The following is a 7523-nucleotide window of genomic DNA, read 5'->3' as shown; positions in this document are numbered from 1 at the left end:
ACTTGTTCTTTATTTTTGAACGTATTTAAAAAACTTTTTTGTTGTTTTTATTTATTTTTGAGACAGAGAGAGAAAGAGACAGAGGGTGAGCGGGGGAGGGGCAGAGAGAAAAGGAGACAGAATCTGAAGCAGGCTCCAGGCTCTCAACTGTCAGCACAGAGCCTGACACAGGGCTCAAACTCAAGAACTGTGAGATCATGACCTGAGCCGAAGATGGATGTTCCACCGACTAAGCCACCCAGGTGCCCTTATTTTTTAACATATTAATCATAGTCATTCTAATGTCCACCCTTTATTAGGATCCCTTATAGGTCTGTTTCTGTCATCTGCTTAGAATGATAAGGCACTAGTTTCCGTTAGAATGATAAAGGTACTAACTAGTCCCAGATCATCTTAATCTAATCAGTGCTAAAATAATTGTAAGACAGCTTTCAGTCCTTGTGAGGGTTGGCCTTTTTGCCATTCACCCTGACTCCCAGGGCCATTGTTTGGGGTACTAACTCAGAGCCTGATTTATCTGGACCACCTCCCTGATGGGGTCTGAACTCTATTAAGGCTATTGAAAATTCTTAGCTTCTCAGCCTTTTCCGATGAAGTGACCCCAATGTTGGGCTCATCTCCTGCTGGATTTTAACCCCATTATTCTTTGCTGTCTTACAAGCTCTCTGAAGTATTTGAAGAGGCATTTATAAATATACCTTGAATTTTCTATTTTTCTCAGTAATAGAGTTGGTATTAATTAATTAGTCTGCCATTACCAAAACAATTCTAATGACAGCAGAAAAGGAAGTATGAGGGAAAAGTTGTCTTGTTTCTGTTTTTAAGGTACAAGGTACCAGTTTAAGTGTGAATGTTGCTGAGGGTAAAGTCAAACAGAAAGAAAAAAGTTGAAGATATAGGTAAAAAGAAATAACTGATGGATATGTTTACCTTATAAGCCATCTATCTTAAAATTTGGGTGTATCTAGCTCAGAGGTACCAGAAGAGAAATTGAACTTTATGAAGGTTAAGACTGAATGTTCAGCCAGATTAAAAACAAAAGGAAGCATTTTCTGCCCATTATAGAAAACAAGGCAGCTTTTGTCTGTTCTGTAAATCTGTGCATGCAAGAACCCAAATGTGGGTGTGGGGTGTGGGGGCTAGTGGGGACTGGAGACACTTCTCACACTGGGCTGTACAGTGTTATGCTTTAAATATTTGTCTCTATTTCGGGAGTTCTGATCGTCACAGCATATTTACTTTGCTATGTTGGAGGAGGAGCCCAAGGGACTGAATAACACACAATAGTGTGAGAGACTTCATTTTGAACAAAAAGTAAAATTTGGAGCATGAAATAAGATTAATTATTTTGTTATATGTTTTGAATCTCTTTTGTAAGTGAAACTTGCTAATCTTCGATTTCCTTTTATGAAAGGAAAGTGAATGATATTCCCTTCCAATGTTGCCAAAATGCTAACAATTCACTTGCAAAAGCTGTAAAGCTCTAAAAGTAAATGGAGACAGGGCGACATAGGATAGAGTGCAGGATTTGAAGGTGAATCTAGCTCTATAGCCCCCAATCTTAGAATAGTTTTTTATTATGACTTTTAGTAAACTAAGGGTTACCAGGAAATGGTTAAGTCTTGGTATTTGCCCCAGAACTGATCCAAGAAGCAGAGGAAACCAGGCTCACAGAATCGGTTTGATTGAACAGTAGAAGGAAGCAATAGAGATGATTTCCAATGGCACCTTATGGTTTTGCTTGTTACCAGAATGTTTCCATACTTTTAGATGCCCAGGTAACCATATGAGGAAACAGGATATTGGAGGTCTGGGGAGAAATCTGGTGAGGGATTCAGTGGTGTTAGTCATTTGAATATAGAATTGGCACCATATGCCGTGAGATAACCTAGGAAGAATGGAGATTACAACAGAAGGAGCTTAGGTCAAAGCTATTGGGATGAGGACAGAGCCAGTCAGAAGTCTGGCTCAGGAATGAAGATCCAGTATTAGAGGTTGAACAGGAATAGACAATGATACAAGAGAAGTCTTATGATCCCAAATGCCAGAGGCAAATGTGTTTCTAAAAGGTAGGAGCAGTCAATGGAGTCAAATGCTGCTATGAAGTAATTTCCTTCTGGATACATACCTCTTAGTGGGAGAATGGACCTCCCTTGCTATGGCTGGCCATGTCTGCCTACATCTTTGATCTTACTTTTTCCTGATCTAAGGTAATTTGTCTCTGTCATCCTGAGGGGAAACTCCCTTAAATGCATATTTCTTGTAATATTCTCTCTTCTTCCCCTTTTAAGGCAAACTCTCAGAGTGATCTATTAACATCTTTTACTTTTTTTCTTAACCCACTGCAATCAGGTATCTGTTTCTGCTCTCATGTGATTGTTGAAATTATAATAACGTCTAGATTATCCAGGAAAAGAGTGTAGGATGGGAAAAGCAATGGGCCACTGACATTTCATGGGGCATGATGTCTACCTGATAAGGCTCTTATGTGGATTAAATTAAGTAAACTAATAATTACAGGGTCTTACACATAGTTTCAAATACTAGATTCCATCTCCTTGATCCATTGTATCCTCTTCTAACTACCTGTGGTCACATAGTTCATAAGTGATTGCAGATTCAAACTGAGGTCTGCTTGGCTGAAAAGGCTGCCTGCCTGCAAACTACCTGCTCCTGGAAACCACAGTCCCTGTCCCAGTTCCCAGGTTCACACCTCCACACTGGACCTCACCCTGCTAATCTGCTTCTACCCCAGATATCAGCCTTCATTGGCTGCCACCCCACTTGTCCCGACACCCTGACTGTGTCAGCCCCCAGAGAAAGTTGCAGGATAAAAGGGAGGTTAAGGTAAGAACTATTAAGTAAGATGTGTGAGCATTATTTGCCAAGTTCACAGGAATGAAGCAAATAAATACCCAATGAATGGAAGAATGCTTGTGGCATTCAGATCAGGGAATGAGTCAATATATGCATGTGATCAATATAATAGGGGCTCTGCAAATTTGCAGTAAGATTTCCAATAAGTTCATTTCTTAAGTTTCAATACCTTATGCAAACCTTAATTTGTAATTTAAGAGATGCCCAGTAGGTGGTGTGGCTTACTCACAGATGGTTTTTCAAAGCCAACCACAGATAGTATAGTTTGAATCATAAAATTCTTATTAATGCAGGAAGAGTTTGGAAAAATAATTTAGACCATCTTCCCCCTTTTCCAAAATAGGAAAATGGGGATTAAAAAGTATATAATTTACAACAGAAGATCCAGCACTTAAACCAGGTGGCTGATAGTAACCTGAAACTCTCCTATTTATACTAGATGCTAGCCTCCAACTTCGGGTAACTTCCCCTAGGAAAACCATGCAATCACTAAGCAGCTAAGACTGGGTTAGGAGTGTGTAAGTATACACAAGAAAAGTTTTCTGCCGTGGGATGACCACATTCTTAGGATGGAACTGTATTGGAGCTATTTATACAGTATAAGAAGTCTCAATAAAAAGGGACATTTAAAATGCGAAGAAATGCACTCCTTCACCTTTCTGACTTTCTCCCACCACCTCCTGCTTTTTCCCCTACAACAAAATCCCACCTTCTAAGTGTTCCCCATTCAGGCTGTAAATTAGAAGAAAGCCAGTTTCCAAAAATGGCTTACTTCCCAGCCTACCTCAGAACCCAGAATTCCCAGAGATAAAGGCAAGGTCATCATGTCATGTCCACTTCTAAAAGACATTCCTGGGAGAAGTTCACATCCATTCCATTACTGGAAAAATGATTATTGAAAACTTATTATATGCCAGGGATAGAAATGTAAAAATAGTAGTCAACACCAACTATTGTCATGAAATTTTACCTTACTGTAGGAAGAGACAGAAAAGAAACAAGATAATTTCAGACACTGTTAAGTATTTGGATTTGAGAGTGGCTACAGGGAGGGATGGGATTAGGAGGTTATTTCTGAGGAATAGTCAAGAAAGTTTGTCCGAGAAGATGATATTTCAGATATAACAAAGATTCGGAGGAATGATTTCAGCAGAAGAAACAATTAGTGCAAAGACCTGAAGAGGGAGTATTAAGCTGTTTTCAATCATTATATCCTTAAAAAGCATTAGGTAGTTCATCAGATTGCATCTTCAAACCTGTCACCTGATGAAAAGAAAGATATTGAAGGAACTAAAGTTTAAATCAGAGAAAGGGGAAGCTGGAACGAGTCAGGTGTGTCTCTTTGCCTTAAAGCGTAGATGTTGGGGAGAAGGGAGGCCAGCAGTGGACACTGGGCTGGGGCGGGGGGTTCCAGAGAGGAGACATCACAAGAAAGCAGAAAAGATTTACCAAAGGGACAAACTAAGTTCACCAAATACAAACTGTATTTGGTACTTAAGAGGTACTTAAAAGTAGCTCTTAAAAGAGCTTTTAAAATAGCCTGCTTATTTCCATCTCAGTGGTTCTTAAAATGTAGTCTAAAAGTCACAAATTAGAGGGGTCCTAAGTGGCTCAGGAGGAGCCTCCGACTTTGGCTCAGGTCTTGATCTCACAGCTTGTGAATTCAAGCCTCACATTGGGCTCTGTGCTGGCAGCTCAGAGCCTGGAGCCTGCTTTGGATCCTGTGTCACCCTCTCTCTCTGCCCCTCCCCCCCCCCCCCCCCCCCCCCCCGTGCTCTGTCTCTCTCTCACAAATAAATAGAACACTAAAAATTTAAAAAACAAAAACAAAAAAAAACCACGGGGCGCCTAGGTGGCTCAGTTGGTTAAGCATCCGACTTCAGCTCAGGTCATGATCTCCCGGTTTGTGAGTTTGACCCCGAGTCAGGCTCTATGCTGACAGCTCAGAGCCTGGAGACTGCCTGGATTCCCTCTCTCTCTCTCTCTCTCTCTCTCTCTCTCTCTCTCTCTCTGCCCCTCTCTCACTCAAGCTCTGTCTCTCTCTCTCTCAAAAATAAATAAAACATTAAAATTTTTTTTAAAAAGCTACAAATTTGAATCACCCAGGCATTTGTCAGAGACCTCTGGGTATCATATCAGGTTTTTCAAATCTCAATTTATGGGATGGGAATTATAATAAATAATAGGTTTATTATAATCAGAAATTATAATAAACTATAGATTTATTATAAGTAGAATATGTATTACAATAAATAGACACAGACACACTGTGAATGTCACACACACTAAAGTTGAGAACTGATGCTCTGTAAAATTTGCATTTTACCAGAGATGCAGCTCCTCAAAGAGTATGGCCTTCTATTTCTGCTAGCACAGGCTCTGTTGTTCAAAGTAGGAAAAGGCTAAAACACCTCTGAGGAAAAAAGGGAAGATTAATGCATGATAAAAAAACAAAACCTGCAAAACATTAGGAACTTTTAAAGAGATCTTTCTTTAATAGTTCCCTTTATAAAAAACACATAGGTCTTTGGTAATGTGTGGGGTTTTTTATCTATAATATATAAAGGAGCCCTTTTCTTTCTAGATTTGAATAAACAAAGGACCTTAGGCTTTCCTCGAGGGTACAGTATTATTTTTCCTATGGATATTGTAATTTTGTGGGCAACATGTTCTCTCCCTACATCTCAAGAGCACTGAGTTCTCACCTCATCCAGCTCTTGGGGATGCATAAGAGAGAAAGTTCCATACATGAAATTGTGGGTTGGGAGGTTGTGACTTCAACTCCCACAGTAGACAACCATGACAACATGGCAAATGCTTTTGGAATGGTGAAGAAAATTAGTATGTTCCTCAATCCACTGGTATCTTTGTATTTGATTTAGAAAACTATCACCAAAAAAGCAAGAGTAAATTTGGACTTCTTACCCACCCACCTCCCATCTGTAATTAGGTACTGAGGTGTTTTGTTTTTTTGTTTTGTTTTTTACTAACACTTCCACTTACCCAACCCCAATAAACAAACAAAAAGAATAGGATTATATCTGATTGCCTGATACAGCCTGATACATTTAATGCTTGATTTCTTTCTTACTTTTTAGTATCAAAAATTTGAAGAGAAAGCATAGAACTTCTTTCTCCCATAGATTTTTCTGGTAGGCCATAGTGCCTCGCAGTAGCCACGGTTGTAGCAGTGGGGCTTTGGAAAGATGTTTCAAAAGCCTACAACCTTTGCTTAAAGACTCTTCAACCACTGTTCACATTCCAAATGCTTTAAGCAAAATGTCAGAGGCTTCATCAGGATGAAAATTATTTTATGGTTTCATAACACACTAATTTCCCTGGAATTGCCTTATCTCCTTACCTCAGTAAAATATCTGCTAAACCAGCAAAAGGAGAATCAGTCAATTAAAGTTTGTGTATTTGTTCTTCACAAAGAATTCTTAGGATACAAGTTTAAGAATGGACAATTAAGGCAAATTATTCATGAGGTATATATGCCATTTGCATTTTTCCCTTTGGGATGCATTTGTCATCGTCATTTACATGGAAGGTATTTGCTTGCAGATCTGCCCTTTTGCCTCAGAACTAGGATAATGTTTCCATTTCAACTGAGTCATCCTTGTCCTAAATATTGCATAGTGGCACAGACTGACATCTGCTGTTTCCTTGGGCCAAACACAATGATGAGGCAAACAAGGCTACGGTCCCCAAATCTCTTGTTGTGTGCCATTTTGTGTGGTGGTCAGATGTGTTTGTATATTGCAAGGAATTATAATATTGAATTAGTTGCATAAAATCCTACCCAAGAAAATTTTTTTTCCTGCCCAAGACATTTTAAAATAAAAGGCTTGCAAATGGAGTACCTGCTCTAGCTATGAAAAATGTGTTCTGAAAGCACAGAGGGAACATTTGCAACTTGAAACTTTTCATCAGAAATTGAGAGAACTCAAGGTCAGTTTAATATTAATTCCCACCCAGCTCTTTCATCTAACAGATATCAAGTTGCATTTGAATCTGGTAAAGAGATATAAATTTAGGTCAGTTTAGCCTTCATAGGACAAATTCCTTGAGAAATATTCTGTATCTGTCTATTCAGTCTTGAGTATCATTAGGTTATTTTAAGGTGAAAATGACCAAAACTTACCTTTTTCATAGAAAGGGAAATTCATTTCTGGCAAGTTGAAATTGCCTTTGAATAATTTATAGGGAACAGAGAATTCATCAGATCTCATATCATCAGCAGCCATGAGATTGCCTTGTTCTGTAATGGGTGCTATGGGAACTGGGAAGCTGGAGTTGGTTAGCATAATTTCTAACCAGAATCTCATACAGGTTAAAGGGAGGCAACATTTAAGAAATGGAAAGTCTGAGTCAAAACTATGTAAAAAGGAACCTTAAAAAAAAAAAAAAAACAGCCTCAGTATAAAGGATATTCTCTAGACCTCCTACCCCAATGCTGATATTCACTGTACCATAGTTCTCAGACAATATGCAGGGCCTTGTCTCATAATATCACCACCCTCTTCTCCTTTTCATTAGGTGGGGAGGTGATAATAATAGAAACAACAAGATAAAGTAATATAGCCAAATAAAATGAAAACAGTTTAACCTGAACAAAGCGAGAAAAGACCTCCAATTCATTGCTG

The 7523-nt window shown here is 38.9% G+C and overlaps 1 protein-coding gene across 1 annotated transcript in view; it reads left to right on the top strand.

The window, feature by feature from the left end:
- The first annotated feature begins 208 nt into the window (after window positions 1-208).
- LOC122231508 overlaps window positions 209-7523 on the top strand; it is a 52778-nt gene continuing 45463 nt past the window's right edge. Inside the window, exon 1 of the mRNA XM_042959630.1 lies at window positions 209-242. The gene's annotated coding sequence lies outside the window, so the exon portion shown is untranslated. The remainder of the gene's footprint in view (window positions 243-7523) is intronic.

The sequence above is a fragment of the Panthera tigris genome, chromosome A1, assembly GCF_018350195.1.
Source record: "Panthera tigris isolate Pti1 chromosome A1, P.tigris_Pti1_mat1.1, whole genome shotgun sequence".
Classification (NCBI taxonomy): domain Eukaryota; kingdom Metazoa; phylum Chordata; class Mammalia; order Carnivora; family Felidae; genus Panthera; species Panthera tigris.
The sequence above is the reverse complement of the archived record's forward strand: the minus strand, read 5'-3'. Positions and strand labels throughout refer to the sequence as shown.